Source organism: Pseudophryne corroboree, chromosome 5 (assembly GCF_028390025.1).
Source record: "Pseudophryne corroboree isolate aPseCor3 chromosome 5, aPseCor3.hap2, whole genome shotgun sequence".
NCBI lineage: Eukaryota > Metazoa > Chordata > Amphibia > Anura > Myobatrachidae > Pseudophryne > Pseudophryne corroboree.
In genome coordinates, this window is record NC_086448.1 from 759,910,481 (window position 1) to 759,931,313 (window position 20,833).

The window sequence follows — 20,833 nt, forward strand, 5'->3', positions numbered from 1 at the left end:
CAAATTTGTTAGCAGTTGGGCAAAACCATATGCACTTGGTTGGGCAGCAGCAAATTTGCGAACAGTTGGGCAAAACCATGTGCACTGGGTGGGTTATTTTGTTTCTGTGCAGGGTAAATACTGGCTGCTTTATTTTTACACTGCAATTTAGATTTCAGTTTGAACACACCCCACCCAAATCTAACTCTCTCTGCACATGTTATATCTGCCTCCCCTGCAGTGCACATGGGGCCTAATTCAGATCTGTTCGCTCGCTAGCGTTTTTCGCTGCGCAGCGATCAGGTAACTACTGCGCATGTGTATGCACCGCAAGGCGCAGGCGCACCGTACGGTTACAAAGCGGATCGTTGTTGTGTACTGGTTCTAGCGGAGAAACCATTCGCACGACCATTCGCAATGAGCTTGACAGGAAGAGGGCGTTTGTGTGTGGCAACTGACCATTTTCTGGGAGTGAAAAAATGCAGGTGTGTCAAAGCGTTTGCAGGGCGGGTGTCTGACGTCAATTCCGGGCTCGAATAGGCTGAAGTGATTGCAGCGGCTGAGTAAGGTCAGAGCTACTCAGAAACTGCACAAGTTGCTTTTGTACAGGGCGGCTGCACACGAGTTTGCACACTTGCAAAGCTAAAATACACTCCCCTATAGGCGGCGTCTATCTGTTTGCAGCGCTGCAAAAAATAGCTAGCGAGCGAACAGATCTGAATTAGGCCCATGGTTTTACCCAACTGCTAACAAATTTGCTGCTGCGCTCAACTCTGAATTAGGCCCATAGATCGAGAATCCATTCCGAACTGTAGGCCTAAACATGCTTGTGGGGCCTAATTGCAGTCTGAATCTCTATGTGGAGTGTGCACTGATTGACAGGCAGAGGCGGTCACGGGGTGGGAGGGGGTGTGCAAACAGCGTTAGAACACCATTGGCGGGGTGCGACCCGGACAATGCAGGCGCTGCGACCCGGGACGCTGCAACTAGCCCCCCGCCAGTGCGTAGGAGCTACGCTGGCAGGGAGCTACTCACCAGGGGAGGGTCCGACATGCGGGGCGTACTAGCCCTGTGCTGGGCGTCCACCCGCAAGTCGGAGTAAATGATCGTAGCACTATCTGCGATCAGATCTGAATTACTCCCATAGTCAGGAACAAAGAAAGGAGAGGCTCAGCAACATAATCAAATAAAACACTGACACCCAGATAAGGAAGCAAAGCTTATAACTGGTAATATGTTAGAAGTGATAGAAAGTCTGGACTATGGGGCCGATTCAGCATGGAACGTCACACACGGCCTCTGCAACACAAAACCCTTAGCAGCTAGGCTGCGTAGGCAGGGGGCAACCCTAAACATGCGAGAGCGTCAGCGTTGTTTGCGAGGGGGGGGGGACACAGGATCCATCATGCGGGGCGGACTTGTCCTGTGCTGGGGCCCCCTCCCCCCACGTCAGTGTAATCGGTTGTAGATGTTCGATTTTTCGCACATCTACGACCCATGCTGAATTAGGGTGTGTACACACGGTGAGATATTTTCTTTCGATTTTGAATATATAGTCAAAATCGCAAGAAAAGTTAGTGCAGATCGCAAGGTGAAAGTCACCTTGCGATCCCGATTTGATCCCGATGCGCAGTCCCGCCAGGTTGGCATCGCAAGAAAAGATAGACTGTGCAGGCAAGTCAATCCTTGCTAGATCAGTGTACTATCTAGTTCATCTCTCATGTCAATGACATCTCACATAAGTCAAAATCTCAAATAAGCCAAAATCGTAAGCACACATAGGGGTATATGCAATTGCGGGCGAATCGCGGCAAATTATCGCCGTTTTTTTAATTCGACACAATTCGACAGGTGAATTCCGGCAGGTGGCTGCCGGAATTCACCATATTCAATGAAAAACGGATTCGACATTCCCGCGGGCGAAAAACGGACGATTTGCCGGATTTTGCCGCGAATTAAAAAAACGGGAAAAAACGGGAAAAACCCGGGGAAAAATGGCGTGGGGTCCCCCCTCCAAAGCATAACCAGCCTCGGGCTCTTCGAGCTGGTCCTGGTTCTAAAAATGCGGGGGGGAAATTGACAGGGGATCCCCCGTATTTTTAAAACCAGCACCGGGCTCTGCACCTGGTGCTGGTGCAAAAAATACGGGGGACAAAAAGAGTAGGGGTCCCCCATATTTTTTACACCAGCATCGGGCTCCACTAGCTGGACAGATAATGCCACAGCCGGGGGTCACTTTTCTACAGTGCCCTGCGGCCATGGCATTAAATATCCAACTAGTCACCCCTGGCCGGGGTACCCTGGAGGAGTGGGAACCCCTTCAATCAAGGGGTCCCCCCCCTCCAGCCACCCAAGGTCCAGGGGTGAAGCCCGAGGCTGTCCCCCCCCATCCAATGGGCTGCGGATGGGAGGCTGATAGCCTTGAGAAAAATGTCAGAATATTGTTTTTTCCAGTAGTACTACAAGTCCCAGCAAGCCTCCCCCGCAAGCTGGTACTTGGAGAACCACAAGTACCAGCATGCGGGAGAAAAACGGGCCCGCTGGTACCTGTAAGTACTACTGGGGAAAAAATACCCAAATAAAAACAGGACACACACACCGTGACAAGTACAACTTTATTACATACTGCCGACACACACATACTTACCTATGTTGACACGCCGACTGCCACAGTCTCCGACGATCCGAGGGTACCTGTGAAAAAATTATACTCACCTTCCAGCGTCCAGAGATAAATCCACGTCCAGAGTATAATCCAGGTACTTGGCAAAATAACAAAACGCAAAAACCCGTGCCAGCGGACTGAAAGGGGTCCCATATTGACACATGAGACCCCTTTCCCCGAATGTGCCGGGACCCCACGTGACTCCTGTCACTGAGGTCCCTTCAGCCAATCAGGAAGCGCTACTACGTGGCGCTCACCTGATTGGCTGTGCGCTGTCTGTGCTGTGACAGCGCATCGCACAGCTCTCTCCATTATGGTGGGAACTTTGCCGTCAGCGGGGGGGTTACCCGCGGTCAGCCGCTGACCGGCGGGTGACCCCACCGCTAACCGCAAAGTTCCCACCATTGAATATAATGGAGAGGCTTTGCGATGCGCTGTCTGAGCTCAGACGCGCAGAGCCAATCAGCAGAGTGCAAGGACGTTGCACTCGCTGATTGGCTGAAGAGACCTTTCAGTGACAGCTGTCACGGAGAGGTCTCTGCATTCGGGGAAAGGGGTCTCATGTGTCAATATGGGACCCCTTTCAGTCCGCTGGCACGGGTTTTTGCGTTTTGTTATTTTGCCAAGTACCTGGATTATACTCTGGACGTGGATTTATCTCTGGACGCTGGAAGGTGAGTATAATTTTTTCACAGGTACCCTCGGATCGTCGGAGACTGTGGCAGTCGGCGTGTCAACATAGGTAAGTATGTGTGTGTCGGCAGTATGTAATAAAGTTGTACTTGTCACGGTGTGTGTGTCCTGTTTTTATTTGGGTATTTTTTTCCCAGTAGTACTACAGGTACCAGCGGGCCCGTTTTTCTCCCGCATGCTGGTACTTGTGGTTCTCCAAGTACCAGCTTGCGGGGGAGGCTTGCTGGGACTTGTAGTACTACTGGAAAAAACAATATTCTGACATTTATCTCAAGGCTATCAGCCTCCCATCCGCAGCCCTTGGATGGGGGGGGACAGCCTCGGGCTTCACCCCTGGCCCTTGGGTGGCTGGGGGGGGGGGAACCCTTGATTGAAGGGGTCCCCACTCCCCCAGGGTACCCCGGCCAGGGGTGACTAGTTGGATATTTAATGCCATGGCCGCAGGGCACTGTATAAAAGTGACCCCCGGCTGTGGCATTATCTGTCCAGCTAGTGGAGCCCGATGCTGGTGTAAAAAATACGGGGGACCCCTACTCTTTTTGTCCCCGTATTTTTTGCGCCAGCACCAGGCGCAGAGCCCGGTGCTGGTTTTAAAAATACGGGGGATCCCCTGTCAAATTTTTCCCCGCATTTTTAGAACCAGGACCAGCTCGAAGAGCCCGAGGCTGGTTATGCTTTGGAGGGGGGACCCCACACCATTTTTTTCCTTGATTTTACCGTTCCAGCTATAAAAAAAATATATATATTTTAAAAAATATATAAATAATACTTGTGCCTCCAAAAAAGACAAACCAAGTACCTAATCCCTTCTAATATAAATAGATATGCTATTACCAAAAAAAAACACACCAAAAAAAACATGTTTTAAATTTTTTTTAGTGGTTTCACCCTCCAAAGTGTGGCGGATTGAAAATTACGAATTTGCTGTCTAAAAGCACTGTTGTCGAATTTCCAAACTTGAATTGAATACACTTTGGTCGAATTGCAGCACTTGTATCATTGCAGAAAAGTCGAATTTGACAAAAGTCGAATTTCAAAAAGTCGAATTTTGAAAGTCCGTTTTTTTGACGGAAAGCACTGAATTGCATTGACGATTTTTTTTTTTGGGCGAAAAATTCCCGAAATTCGACAATTTCGTGAATTTGACCGCAATTGCATATACCCCATAGTCCATATCTCAAGAAAAGTTAGTCAAAATCTGTGGTGCTGGGCTCCGGGGAGTTCAAGGGAAATCGCAAGTAAAAAGTGTACACACCCTTAGGCCCTGAATCCTGTAACTGCACAGGTGCAAGACTACCCGCTGATCACAAGAAGCACAGAATTGGCCTCGGACAATACTTAGCAAACACTGGATAGTTACCTTACATAAGCTTTGTTCAAGATCTAAAACAATCTCAGGTTTTATAATACCCTGATCTTGCTCCCTTTATACTAAAAAAAATCCTAAAAACCCATCACACACTAATTTGCTCCAGTGGAAATGTCTTCTCTCCAGAAAATGTAATACTCTGGGGGCCCACACTTAACAAACCATACATAGAACAATAGCATTGTGATGTGGAGGAAAAACGTCAGTGCAAGATACAAGAATCGGGTTCTTACCCAGTGGGGTGACAAAGTGGATTAAAGGAAGGTCATACAAAACCAAAGGTCAAAGAAGGCTACTACGGGTTAAGAAAAATTAATCATTTCTATAGAATGGTGTATTTAATCCACAGAACCAAGTCTTTCAAAACATGGCATAAAAATGATTGTGGATATTGGTAAATAATTATTGATGATCTAATGAGCTTCTCAACATCAGAAAAAGCAGCACTAGAGATTTTCAACCATTAATTCAGACCCCATAAAAAGAACAAGTAGAATGTCTACTCTAATACACTGTCAGCATTAACACCCATGTATGCCCCATTACAAGAGTCAGCACTTGTCACTGAGCTACCTGGCTGACCAGCTTCTTAAGGTGGGTACACACTGACAGATATATCTGCAGATCAATTGATCGGCAGATATATCTATGGACAGATCGGGCAGTGTGCTGTGCATACACACTGCCCGATCCGTTGGGGACTGACATCAACTGGGTACACGCCCGCCCAGTTCAGCTGTCAATCACCGCCGGCCGCCGCAGCACGTGTACGGGAGGGCGGCTGGTCGCCCGTACACACACAGCGATGCGCCAATATATCGGTAGATATATTGGGCGTCGGCTGTGCTGCGGGGCCGACGCGATATGTCTGTGAACGACGGAGTTCACAGACATATCGCCCGTACACACTGGCCGACGGACCCGCAATATATCGGCCGTTCAATAGAACGGTCGATATATCGGCCAGTGTGTACCCACCTTTACATACTTCCTGGGTCAACCTACACTAGTTTAATGTTCCTGACAAATCGATTGTCTATGTAATGGATGGGTCAGTCTGTATCCTTGACAAACAAACTTTCATTTTTGCCAGATTTTTGTATTGATTTTCTCTCATTTAATCTGCGGCTGCCATTACACAGTTACCGTACTTTCAGATAATAGTTTGCTGCTTCATAAATTGAAGATGACCTGTTTTACTGACTGCTCTATACACCTAATAGTATCATCTACAAAATAGTGCTGCAGCCGCAGAAGTGCGACCCTAATCCCAGATCTCAACAAAACAATCTGATGTGGTCATATGTGGTCAAACAAACTGTGGTTACAGCTAGGCAACAAATGACTGAATGACAAGATCTTGGCATGACCTATGGAGCCACATTTAGGGGGCAGTTATCAAAACATAGACAGAGATAAAGTGGAGAGATATAATGCACTAACCAATCAGCTGCTAAAGCTAGGGCCACACATAGCGTTTTAGCGGGTCCCTGTTCTGTGGGAACAACTTGGCAGGAAGGAGCCAGCGCATGGGACTCCTATGAGGCCGTCCACACATATGCAGCAGTGCCACATCCGCCGGATTCCCCCACAACATGATGCGGTTGACCAGAATGACAGGACGACCGGATTTCAAGTAGAACACATACATTTGAATGTACTGTATGTGTTCACACAGTGCAGCGGAGCCGCACTGTGTTCTAGTTGAAATCCCGCCGTGACCCTGGCCGGATCCTGTTCTGCGGCATCCGGCGATGCTACATATGTGTGAACCCAAAAACGCTCCTTCCTGCCAAATGGCGCTAAAACGCTATGTGTGGCCCTAGCCTAACTGCCATGTTACAGGCTGTGTTTGTAAAATGACCATTAGGGGCTGATTGGTTAGTATTTTATTTCTCTCCACGCTTTGATAAATACCTTAAAACTTAGAAAGCAACCGAATTGCAGAATTACCAGCAAATGAAGAATAATAATAATGCAAAAAATAAGAATTTACTCACCGGTAATTCTATTTCTCATAGTCCGTAGTGGATGCTGGGACTCCGTAAGGACCATGGGGAATAGCGGCTCCGCAGGAGACTGGGCACAACTATAAAGAAAGCTTTAGACTACTGGTGTGCACTGGCTCCTCCCACTATGACCCTCCTCCAGACTTCAGTTAGGATACTGTGCCCGGAAGAGCTGACACAAGAAGGAAGGATTTTGAATCCCGGGTAAGACTCATACCAGCCACACCAATCAGACCGTATAACTCGTGATACAATACCCAGTTAACAGTATGATAACAACTGAGCCTCTCAACAGATGGCTCAACAATAACCCTTTAGTTAGGCAATAACTATATACAAGTATTGCAGACAATCCGCACTTGGGATGGGCGCCCAGCATCCACTACGGACTATGAGAAATAGAATTACCGGTGAGTAAATTCTTATTTTCTCTAACGTCCTAAGTGGATGCTGGGACTCCGTAAGGACCATGGGGATTATACCAAAGCTCCCAAACGGGCGGGAGAGTGCGGATGACTCTGCAGCACCGAATGGGCAAACTCTAGGTCCTCCTCAGCCAGGGTGTCAAACTTGTAGAATTTAGCAAACGTGTTTGACCCCGACCAAGTAGCTGCTCGGCAAAGTTGTAGAGCCGAGACCCCTCGGGCAGCCGCCCAAGATGAGCCCACCTTCCTTGTGGAATGGGCTTTTACTGATTTAGGATGCGGCAGTCCAGCCGCAGAATGTGCAAGCTGAATCGTACTACAGATCCAGCGAGCAATAGTCTGCTTTGAAGCAGGTGCACCCAACTTGTTGGGCGCATACAGGATAAACAGCGAGTCAGTCTTTCTGACTCCCGCCGTCCTGGAAACATACATTTTCAGGGCCCTGACTACGTCCAACAACTTGGAAGCCTCCAAGTCATTAGTAGCCGCAGGCACCACGATAGGTTGGTTCAGATGAAAGGCTGATACCACCTTAGGGAGAAATTGGGGACGAGTCCTCAATTCTGCCCTATCCATATGGAAAATCAGATAAGGGCTTTTACATGACAAAGCCGCCAATTCTGATACACGCCTGGCCGAAGCCAAGGCCAACAACATGACCACTTTCCACGTGAGATATTTCAATTCCACGGTTATCAGTGGCTCGAACCAATGTGATTTTAGGAAATCCAACATCACGTTGAGATCCCAAGGTGCCACTGGAGGCACAAAAGGGGGCTGAATATGCAGCACTCCCTTAACAAAAGTTTGAACTTCAGGTAGAGAAGCCAGTTCTCTCTGGAAGAAAATCGATAGAGCCGAAATCTGGACCTTGATGGAACCCAATTTTAGGCCCATAGTCACCCCTGACTGTAGGAAGTGCAGGAAACGGCCCAGCTGAAATTCCTCCGTTGGGGCCTTCCTGGCCTCACACCACGCAACATATTTTCGCCATATGCGGTGATAATGGTTTGCGGTTACTTCTTTCCTAGCTTTAATCAGCGTAGGAATGACTTCCTCCGGAATGCCCTTTTCCTTCAGGATCCGGTGTTCAACCGCCATGCCGTCAAACGCAGCCGCGGTAAGTCTTGGAACAGACAGGGCCCCTGCTGCAGCAGGTCCTGTCTGAGCGGCAGAGGCCATGGGTCCTCTGAGATCATTTCTTGAAGTTCCGGGTACCAAGCTCTTCTTGGCCAATCCGGAACAATGAGTATAGTTCTTACTCCTCTTCTCCTTATTATCCTCAGTACCCTTGGTATGAGAGGAAGAGGAGGGAACACATAAACCGACCGGTACACCCACGGTGTCACTAGAGCGTCCACAGCTATCGCCTGCGGGTCTCTCGACCTGGCGCAATACTTTTCTAGCTTTTTGTTGAGGCGGGACGCCATCATGTCCACCTGTGGCCTTTCCCAACGGTTTACAATCATCTGGAAGACTTCTGGATGAAGTCCCCACTCTCCCGGGTGGAGGTCGTGCCTGCTGAGGAAGTCTGCTTCCCAGTTGTCCACTCCCGGAATGAACACTGCTGACAGTGCTAACACGTGATTTTCCGCCCATCGGAGAATCCTTGTGGCTTCTGCCATCGCCGTCCTGCTTCTCGTGCCGCCCTGTCAGTTTACGTGGGCGACTGCCGTGATGTTGTCTGACTGGATCAGTACCGGCTGGTTTTGAAGCAGGGGTTTTGCCTGACTTAGGGCATTGTAAATGGCCCTCAGTTCCAGAATATTTATGTGCAGGGAAGTCTCCTGACTTGACCATAGTCCTTGGAAGTTTCTTCCCTGTGTGACTGCCCCCCAGCCTCGAAGGCTGGCATCCGTGGTCACCAGGACCCAGTCCTGAATGCCGAATCTGCGGCCCTCTTGAAGATGAGCACTCTGCAGCCACCACAGCAGAGACACCCTTGTCCTTGGAGACAGGGTTATCAGCCGATGCATCTGAAGATGCGATCCGGACCACTTGTCCAACACGTCCCACTGAAAGGTTCTTGCATGGAACCTGCCGAATGGAATTGCCTCGTAGGAAGCTACCATCTTTCCCAGGATTCGCGTGCAGTGATGCACCGACACCTGTTTTGGTTTTAGGAGGCCTCTGACTAGAGATGACAGCTCCTTGGCCTTCTCCTCCGGGAGAAACACTTTTTTCTGTTCTGTGTCCAGAACCATCCCAGGAACAGTAGACGTGTCGTAGGGACCAGCTGTGACTTTGGAATATTTAGAATCCAGCCGTGCTGTTGTAGCACCTCCCGAGATAGTGCTACCCCGACCAACAACTGCTCCCTGGACCTCGCCTTTATCAGGAGATCGTCCAAGTACGGGATAATTAAAACTCCCTTCTTTCGAAGGAGTATCATCATTTCGGCCATTACCTTGGTAAAGACCCTCGGAGCCGTGGATAGACCGAACGGCAACGTCTGGAATTGGTAATGACAATCCTGTACCACAAATCTGAGGTACTCCTGGTGAGGATGGTAAATGGGGACATGTAGGTAAGCATCCTTGATGTCCAGTGATACCATGTAATCCCCCTCGTCCAGGCTTGCAATAACCGCCCTGAGCGATTCCATCTTGAACTTGAATTTTTTTATATATGTGTTCAAGGATTTCAAATTTAAAATGGGTCTCACCGAACCGTCCGGTTTCGGTACCACAAACATTGTGGAATAGTAACCCCGTCCTTGTTGAAGTAGGGGCACCTTCACTATCACCTGTTGTGAATACAGCTTGTGAATTGCCTGTAAAACTGCCTCCCTGCCTGAGGGAGTGGTTGGTAAGGCAGATTTGAGGAAACGGCGGGGGGGAGACGACTCGAATTCCAGCTTGTACCCCTGAGATACTACTTGAAAGATCCAGGGATCCACCCGTGAGCGAGCCCACTGATTGCTGAAATTTTTTAGACGGGCCCCCACCGTACCTGGCTCCGCCTGTGGAGGCCCAGCGTCATGCTGTGGACTTAGAGGAAGCGGGGGAGGACTTTTGCTCCTGGGAACTGGCTGTATGCTGCAGCTTTTTCCCCTACCTCTGCCTTTTGGCAGAAAGGATGCGCCCCTAACCCGCTTGCCCCTATTGGGCCGAAAGGACTGTACCTGATAATACGGTGCTTTCTTTGGCTGTGAGGGAACATGGGGTAAAAATTTAGACTTCCCAGCTGTTGCTGTGGAAACGAGGTCCGAGAGACCATCCCCGAACAACTCCTCACCCTTATAAGGCAGAACTTCCATGTGCCTTTTGGAATCTGCATCTCCTGTCCACTGCCGAGTCCATAACCCTCTCCTGGCAGAAATGGACATTGCACTAATTTTAGATGCCAGCCGGCAAATATCCCTCTGTGCATCCCTCATGTATAAAAGTGCGTCTTTAATATGCTCTACAGTTAGCAATATATTGTCCCTGTCTAGGGTATCAATATTTTCCGACAGGGAATCTGTCCATGCAGCTGCAGCACTGCACATCCATGCTGAAGCAATAGCTGGTCTCAGTATAACACCTGTGTGTGTATATATAGACTTCAGGATAGCCTCCTGCTTTCTATCAGCAGATTCCTTCAGGGCGGCCGTATCCGGAGACGGTAGTGCCACCTTCTTTGACAAGCGTGTGAGCGCTTTATCCACCCTAGGGGATGTTTCCCAACGTGCCCTATCCTCTGGCGGGAAAGGGTACGCCATTAGTAACCTCTTAGAAATTACCAGTTTCTTATCAGGGGAAGCCCACGCTTCTTCACACACTTCATTTAACTCCTCAGATGGAGGAAAAGCTACTGGTAGTTTTTTCTCTCCAAACATAATACCCTTTTTTGTGGTACCGGGGGTAACATCAGAAATGTGCAACACATTTTTCATTGCCTCAATCATGTAACGTGTGGCCCTACTGGAAGTTACATTAGTCTCATCGTCGTCGACACTGGAGTCAGTATCCGTGTCGACATCTGTGTCTGCCATCTGAGGTAGCGGGCGTTTTAGAGCCCCTGATGGCTTCTGAGACGCCTGGGCAGGCACAGGCTGAGAAGCTGGCTGTCCCACATTTGGTATGTCGTCAAACCTTTTATGTAAGGAGTCGACACTGTCGCGTAATTCCTTCCACAGCACCATCCACTCAGGTGTCGACCCCGCAAGGGGTGACATCACATTTATAGGCATCTGCTCCGCCTCCACATAAGCCTCCTCATCAAACATGTCGACACAGCCATACCGACACACCGCATACACACAGGGAATGCTCTGACAGAGGACAGGACCCCACAAAGCCCTTTGGGGAGACAGAGAGAGAGTATGCCAGCACACACCAGAGCGCTATATAACACAGGGATCCCACTATAAATGAGTGTTTTTCCCTTATAGCTGCTTATATAATATATACTGCGCCTAAATTTAGTGCCCCCCCCCTCTCTTTTTTACCCTTCTGTAGCTTGTACACTGCAGGGGAGAGCCAGGGAGCGTCCTTCCAGCGGAGCTGTGAGGGAAAAATGGCGCCAGTGTGCTGAGGGAGATGGCCCCGCCCCTTTTCCGGCGGACTTCTCCCGCTTTTTCTGGAATTCTGGCAGGGGTATTTTTACACCTATATAGCCTTCCTGACTATATATGGTGTAAATTTGCCAGCCAAGGTGTCTTATATTGCCCTCAGGGCGCCCCCCCCCAGCGCCCTGCACCCATCAGTGACCGGAGTGTGAGGTGTGCATGAGGAGCAATGGCGCACAGCTGCAGTGCTGTGCGCTACCTTGTTGAAGACAGAAGTCTTCTGCCGCCGATTTTCAGGAACACTTCTTGCTTCTGGCTCTGTAAGGGGGCCGGCGGCGCGGCTCCGGAAACGAACACCAAGGTCGGGTCCTGCGGTCGATCCCTCTGGAGCTAATGGTGTCCAGTAGCCTAAGAAGCCCAAACTACCACCTGTTAGGTAGGTTCGCTTCTTCTCCCCTTAGTCCCTCGCTGCAGTGAGTCTGTTGCCAGCAGATCTCACTGTAAAATAAAAAACCTAAATATACTTTCTTTCTAGGAGCTCAGGAGAGCCCCTAGTGTGCATCCAGCTCAGCCGGGCACAAGATTCTAACTGAAGTCTGGAGGAGGGTCATAGTGGGAGGAGCCAGTGCACACCAGTAGTCTAAAGCTTTCTTTATAGTTGTGCCCAGTCTCCTGCGGAGCCGCTATTCCCCATGGTCCTTACGGAGTCCCAGCATCCACTTAGGACGTTATAGAAACTAGTATTCCTCTCAGTAGATGTAATGCCCAATAATATATCAGCACTAGTGATCAGTAATAAACCACCATTAGCAGTACAGTCTATTCATATATCAGCAATAATTACAGTGCCCAGTATTATGCCAGCGGCAATTATAGTGCCCATCAGTATGCCTAGAGTACCCTAATGCCCAGTAATATAGCACAATAATACATCAGCAGCATTTGCAGTACCCAGTAATAAAGCAGCAGCACAAAACCACTCAACAATATGAAACATGATAAAATGTTATGAAGAAATGTTTACGGATGTAATAGCTAATGCCAATATTAGTAGACATCTTGGATTAACAAACTACAAACTGCTGGGTTTATTTATCAACGAGTGATAAAACTTGTGGAGATATTGCCTATAGCAACCAATCAGATTCTACTTATCATTCATCTTGCGCCTTATAGAAGATAATAAATAGAATATGATTGGTTGCTATGGCCAACATGTCCACTTCTAAAAAATTATCACTTTAGTAAATTTCCCAAGTCTCTATGATAACAGAAAAAGAGAGCTGATGCATCACAGTTATTTCCCTCACCAGAAAGAAATACAGAGAAAGCAAGAGAGACTGAGAGAATAATAGAGGTAGAGGAAGAAGCAATAAGACACAGACAGGTTTGGACTGGCCCACAGGGGTACAGGGGAAACCACCGGTGGGCCCTACTGCCTGGGGGGCCCTCCTCCTGCTTTAAGAATCAGGTTCCAGACTGTGCACTTGAATTATACATTATACATATGTTACCTTGTACTGTACTATGGTGTATTTTTCTACAATGCATTGCTGATAAGTAATCTGGTACATTATCATGCATGCAGCGTCTGAATTTACTGTATATATTTATGAAGGGGCCCAGACATTGCACTCTCTAATGGTTAGTCAAACCAATGAGGTGACAGACCCCACCACCTCTGCAGACTGGCCACACCCCTAAACATGGGCCCCTACCACTGCATTCCCCCGGTGGGCCCTAAAATGCCCCAGTCCGACACTGGACACAGACCAGCAGCCATCTCCTGACTGCAGCAGAACCTGAGGGTCAAGGAAGCTGCCACTGCCATTCCTATTGGCTCTAATGAAAAGCTGGATCTGCAGAAGAAGGACCTTATTTTGCACTTTGCAAAATAAAATCCCAGTGCTATCGTTTTAGTTAGTTTAGTGAGGCAGCATCAAGTTAGTGAAGGGGATAATGAAGGGGTATCCAATTAGCCCTGACATTTTTTTCGGACAAGAAAACTACCCAATTTATTTTACATTATCGGTGATTAAAACCATCTAATGGTAAAGTTACTTGTAAAGTTTGAAGCATATAACCGTTCATATGTTTCATGGTTGTTGCAGGGTTACTGTCCGATTTTAAATAATAGTGTTGATGTAAAGGATTCTACCTGTATTCCAGTCACCTGAAAGTTCCGCCACTGAGGCTTAAGAAAGAGACCTCTAGGGTCTGAAAGGTTTTAGCCATGTTTTGCTTTGTTATATTTATACTAATGAAGGGACCTAGGTCAAGTATGCTGGATCATGGTAGTCTGACCCCCACGCTGCCCCATTTTTTTGACACACAATGCAAGAGCAATTACAGACAACTTGTGTCCAAGTCTGCATCAGTCCTTAAGGGGTATATGCAATTGCGGTCGAATTCCCGAAATTGTCGAATTTCGGGAATTTTTCGCCCAAAAAAAAAAATCGTCAATACAATTCAGTGCTTTCCGTCCAAAAAACGGACTTTCAAAATTCGACTTTTTTAAATTCGACTTTTGTCAAATTCGACTTTTCTGCAATGATACAAGTGCTGCAATTCGACCAAAGTGTATTCAATTGAAGTTTGGAAATTCGACAACAGTGCTTTTAGACAGTAAATTCGACATTTTCAATCCGCCACACTTTGGTGGGTGAAACTAATAAAAAAAAATTAAAACATGTTTTTTTTGGTGTTTTTTTTATTGATAATAGCATATCTATTTATATTAGAAGGGATTAGGTACTTGGTTTGTCTTTTTTGGAGGCACAAGTTTTATTTATATATTTTTAAAAAAATATATATATTTTTTTTAGATGGAATGGTAAAATTCAGAAAAAAAATGGCGTGGGGTCCCCCCTCCAAAGCATAACCAGCCTCGGGCTCTTCGAGCTGGTCCTGGTTCTAAAAATGCGGGGGGAAAATTGACAGGGGATCCCCCGTATTTTTAAAACCAGCACCGGGCTCTGCGCCTGGTGCTGGTGCAAAAAATACGGGGGACAAAAAGAGTAGGGGTCCCCCGTATTTTTTACACCAGCATCGGGCTCCACTAGCTGGACAGATAATGCCACAGCCGGTGGTCACTTTTATACAGTGCCTTGCGGCCGTGGCATTAAATATCCAACTAGTCACCCCTGGCCGGGGTACCCTGGGGGAGTGGGGACCCCTTCAATCAAGGGGTCCCCCCCCCAGCCACCCAAGGGCCAGGGGTGAAGCCCGAGGCTGTCCCCCCATCCAAGGGCTGCGGATGGGAGGCTGATAGCCTTGAGTAAAATGACAGAATATTGTTTTTTCCAATAGTACTACAAGTCCCAGCAAGCCTCCCCCGCAAGCTGGTACTTGGAGAACCACAAGTACCAGCATGCGGAGGAAAACCGGGCCCGCTGGTACCTGTAGTACTACTGGGGAAAAAATACCCAAATAAAAACAGGAGACACACACCGTGACAAGTACAACTTTATTACACACTGCCGACACACACATACTTACCTATGTTGACACGAAGCAGTCGGTCCTCTTCTCCAAGTAGAATCCACGGGTACCTGAAAATAAAAGATAATTATACTCACCTGATCCATGGTCCAGAGATAAATCCACGTACTTGTCAAAAAAAGAAAACGAACACCCGACCAGCGAACTGAAAGGGGTCCCATGTTGACACATGAGACCCCTTTCCCCGAATGCAGAGAGACCCCCCCATGACTGCTGTCACTGAAAGGTCTCGTAAGCCAATCAGCGAGCGCAACGTCCTTGCACTCTGCTGATTGGCTCTGTGCGCGTCTGAGCTGTCAGCGCATCGCACAGCTGCCTCCATTATATTCAATGGTGGAAACTTTGCGGTTAGCGGTGGGGTCACCCGCCGGTCAGCGGCTGACCGCGGATAACCCCACCGCGACGGCAAAGTTCCCACCATTGAAAGTAATGGAGGCAGCTGTGCGATGCGCTGTCTGAGCTTAGACGCGCACAGCCAATCAGGTGAGCGCCACGGAGTAGCGCTTCCTGATTGGCTGAAGGGACCTCAGTGACAGGAGTCACGTGATGTCCCGGCATTCGGGTAAAGGGGTCTCATGTGTCAACATGGGACCCCTTTCAGTCCGGTGGTTCGGGTGTTCGTGTTTTTTTTTTGCCAAGTACGAGGATTATCTCTGGACGTGGATTTATCTCTGGACACTGGCAGGTGAGTATAATTTTTTTCACAGGTACCCTCGAATCGTCGGAGACTGTGGCAGTCGGCGTGTCAACATAGGTAAGTATGTATGTGTGTCGGCAGTGTGTAATAAAGTTGTACTTGTCACGGTGTGTGTCTCCTGTTTTTATTTGGGTATTTTTTTTCCAGTAGTACTACAGGTACCAGCGGGCCCGTTTTTCTTCAGCATGCTGGTACTTGTGGTTCTCCAAGTACCAGCTTGCGGGGGAGGCTTGCTGGGACTTGTAGTACTATTGGAAAAAACAATATTCTGTCATTTTACTCAAGGCTATCAGCCTCCCATCCGCAGCCCTTGGATGGGGGGGACAGCCTCGGGCTTCACCCCTGGCCCTTGGGTGGCTGGGGGGGGGACCCCTTGATTGAAGGGGTCCCCACTCCCCCAGGGTACCCCGACCAGGGGTGACTAGTTGGATATTTAATGCCACGGCCACAGGGCACTGTATAAAAGTGACCCCCGGCTGTGGCATTATCTGTCCAGCTAGTGGAGCCCGATGCTGGTGTAAAAAATACGGGGGACCCCTACTCTTTTTGTCCCCCGTATTTTTTGCACCAGCACCAGGCGCAGAGCCCGGTGTTGGTTTTAAAAATACGAGGGATCTCCTGTCAATTTTCCCCCCGCATTTTTATAACCAGGACCAGCTCGAAGAGCCCGAGGCTGGTTATGCTTTGGAGGGGGGACCCCACGCCATTTTTTTCCGGGTTTTTCCAGTTTTTCCCCGTTTTTTTAAATCGCGGCAAAATCCGGCAAATCGGACGTTTTTCGCCCGCGGGACTGTCGAATCCGTTTTTCATTGAATATGGTGAATTCCGGAAGCCACCTGCCGGAATTCACCTTTCGAATTGTGTTGAATTAAAAAACGGTGATTCGCCGCTAATTGCATATACCCCTAAGCCTGTAAGTAAGGCACCATTCCCACCAGGTGGAGGTGAAATAAACTGATGCCCACAGGGTTACTGCCCTAAATCCCTCTGTGTGTTATTCCGGTAGCTTTATAGACTGGGAAAGTTGGGAGCTCTCCAATAAATAGGCTTAGATTCCCACCCGAAGCTGTGGGTTAACACGCTCGTGGTAGACACGGTAAGGGCAGAAAGCCATACTTAACCCATTTTGGCCTGGGTGGGTAGTTTTCTACCCATTTTCAAGATTTTCGGGGGGAAAACAGTATTTTGGCCCAATTAAGAAAAATCTGGTGGAATTCTTTTCCTCGATATAATGAAAAAATATTGAAGTGCTGGGTAGAAAACTACCCATTCGGGCTGAAATGTTAATGCAGATTTCTGTTCAAGCCTCTGTAGAGGACAAACAAATCTGAGGTAAGTGGAGCCTGCGGGCTTACCACAGGCTGCATTTGAATAGCCCCGGGTACTGCTACAAGCCCGCGGTAACTATCATGCCTAATTGAATCCCGCTCCTAGAACGGCACGATTTATGTTTCTGCTGAACAGGCTTACATTTATTTTGCTGTTTTTATTTTATTATTTGTCCTGAATATTCCAAGTATATTTTAACCATTCATTGTTTGTGACTTGCTCATATATTGTGTGAAATCATTTCACTATTGTGATTTTCTTCTATATGGGATGTAGATGAATCATCCTTCAGTCATAGGAGATACATTTAAGGGAAGAGTTTATATTATATTATTTTTATCACTTATTCATTTCATTGCTCACTTATCCCCCCCAGCCTCCTTTTTTCCCCAAATAATCCTGTTATCCATAGCGCAAAATAACTTATCATGCACCTACTGAAAAGAGATGGACATGAGGCCAAACCCTCACACAGCCAAGGGCAGAACATGCTGCACTCTATGCTTTCCAAGCATCGTCAGTCAGCTGAATAAAACCAGAGAGTCAGCAGTAAATAAATTGTGGTCATCAATTGGGCTTGAATACAGATCCTAGTTACAGTATATAACCAAACTACCACAAGACATGTTCAATGTCTACCCAGGGTTTAGGAGAGACTGTTTTGTCTAGCCATTTACCATTAGATGCTTTCCTTTGGTTAGACCCTGGACATACAGTAGGCCACACTTGCACGCCATTCTGATGAGTACTCAATTCCCTCTGGCCTCTGTGCTTGGATTAAAACCCCTGGTGACCTTGTGTTGCCCTCTGCCCCCGCTCTACAGTGCTGCCAGTCGTGGCTTTGAAAAAAAGGGATGGGCACAACGATGCAATTGTGGCGCCTCACCCACGGAACATCACACTTGGCTTGGAGGGGGCAGGTTAGATATCAGCAAGTATGAACTTATCCCTTGTTGTCCTATGTGCCATCCATCATTATAACACTAATTGGGGGAACAATATGTAAATAGTATGAGTAGTCCAAGCCTGTGCAACCCCTTTAACCCTTTGTGACCCATTGCATATTTCTGGTGTAACCCAGTGATGACACTGGGAAAATAGATGAATGAGGCCCCAAGTAACCCCCCAAAAATATGGTTTGGTCATTTAGACCCAATGTTCATCCTAATGGACAACCAATTGCTAGCGTTGTAGCTCGTACACCAAAACATTCGATCCGTTCTAATTCAATATTTTGTTACTCTAACAACTTCAATTACTGTTCGCATAATGTTTTTGACGAAATTCAAAAAAGTACATTGTTGTACTGGTAAAGCGGGATCCTCACCTCGCGGCAATCTTTCTGGGCAAAGCCATCTTTCCAACTCACAGTGCCGTTTCAAGGTGGTACGTTTTCACAGTATTTTCGATATTTAAATGGACTTTGGGATTTGAATGGCAACCGTCATCACAATACAGTCTACACAATATTTTTTTAAATTCCCAATGTAAAAATTCTATTGAAGTACAGAAAATAAGCAAGTCCAAACAGCAAGTATATCCATCAATACACCATAATAAAGAAAAGTCTATAATAACTTTTTCACAATAGGGACGGAATGAACGTACCTGGAAAAATATAAAATACAATCCGTATCGGAAGCAAACAGGTATAAGGGTGGAGAGTAGAGTAGCTCCCAATGGACCAACCAGTGGATCCCAGGACAGATATTGTAGAATTCTACACTCCTTTTTGGAGGAAAGAAAATAGAAAAATAGAAAAAAAGAAAAAAAGAAAAACAAAAAATATAGAGCAGAGATATAAACGTGGGGTGGGGTGGGGTGGGGGGGAATTATATAAAGAGGAGAAGAAGATAGGGAGGGATCTGAGAGTGAGCCGCGTTGAGTGGAAGAGAGGAGAAACAAATAGAGGAAGGCTTCAATAGAAAGTTAGTTTAGCGAAGGCCTGGAAGGGCTTAATTCTACACAATAGCTTTTTAATAATGTCCATTTAAATGGGCAAGGGGTCATAAAGGTTTAAAATATACATATACACATAAACCTGTAGCCAAATGAGCGTAAAGGCAAAATAATTACTACATTACCAGCTATTGCATCTTGGACAAAATATTTGGCAGTAAACGGTAACAAATTAAAATGTTTCATGAAATTGAATTAAAAGTATTATTTTAAAGTTCCAAAATCGGTCATTATCTACAGGGACATTAGCAAAAATGTATACAGAGACAGCTATATGAAAACACTGAGACTGGCCATGTTTGATGTCATCCGTAAGTCTCTAATTTTTGCTGAATTGCATGACTGGTCACGCCTAACCGCAGGCTAGCAGGTCATCCAAGGATTTGCAGCTTCTAAACAACCATAGTCTGCCTAGCCCTACAGAAGAGGTATATGCCAGGACTGACATCCTATTCTGGCCCGACAGGTCGTATCTTAGATAAACAGCAGGTGCCCTTTGCTCTGTCCCAATTGACAGGGAACCTTTCAGAATTGTTCTATCCTCACAAACAGGTGTCTAATAAAATGTTTTCATGGTGTGAATGTTATAGAAACCTTATTGCAGTACAGCTACTGGTATTATTCCAAAACATGATGTACACTTTCCATAGGAGAGCTGCCAGAAACACATGAAATGTGTCATAAGCCACAAAATCAATGAAATCCAAACATTTCCAGAGGCTCCAGAAATATCTCTGCAGGCTTGTGATCTGGGCCTGGAACGAGGGCTGGTAACGGGCCTGTGATATCTGAAGCCATTGTAATGGCTTTTCTCACAGAAATCAGTCATGACACCAAGTTGTGCCAGAGGTGAACACAGATATTGTGAAAGGACAACTCCGCTTGCAGCCGCTTTGGTGAGGAATCAGATTAGCGCTCATTTGCCTTCCAGCGAAAACACATCTTGTATTCGCAAAGGGCTTAAAAAGCTATCTAAAGTACAAAAGTAAATATTCAGGCCATGGGTTGATTTGTCTGTGAACATTCTCATCTGTGTGCGATGCCATAAGGTCTGTTTGGGATTTTTTTTATTTATTTTACAGGTCAGACTGTAAAGTGCTGCTCAGACATTTAGTGATGTGAAATGTGTAGATTTGCTTCCACCTAGAGGCTGTAGGGGGAATTACCTTATTTATGAGAAAGAACATTTTCTGTGGGGTGATTTGTAAAGCAAGGGGGTCATTCCTGAACATTGTAATATACAAACTATTATGAGCTAGACTACAGCATAAGCATAATCCATGAAGACAGGCTCTTATTTGGCAATCTGGGATTTTTAGGCAGTAAGGGGGCAGGGTGTGTGTGTGTGTGTGTGTGTGTGTGTGTGTGTGTGTGTGTGTGTGTGTGTGTGTGTGTGTGTGTGTGTGTGTGTGTGTGTGTGTGTGTGTGTGTGTGTGTGTGTGTGTGTGTGCGTGCACGTTGGGGGTTGTGAAGCGGAGCACAGTGTAAAAGTATAAAGACCACGCCCAAGTCCCAACAACTTTAGAACCTGACTTTCATTATATTAAACGTTTCCATTTTTCTCGGTATATATAGCTTGGCTTACCCTTATTTAAGGCTTAAGGTCCCCATACACTACTGCAACTTATCCGAGACTGATTCTGAGAGTGAGGGGACACATCTGAACAATTCTGAGTAAATATCACAGGTTTGTGGAGTCAATCTAGGGGACAGAG

The 20,833-nt window shown here is 47.0% G+C and overlaps 1 protein-coding gene across 3 annotated transcripts in view; it reads right to left on the reverse strand.

The window, feature by feature from the left end:
• RGS22 (regulator of G protein signaling 22) overlaps nucleotides 1–20,833 on the reverse strand; it is a 273,655-nt gene that overhangs the window by 132,824 nt on the left and 119,998 nt on the right. The gene's annotated exons all lie outside the window — the stretch shown is intronic.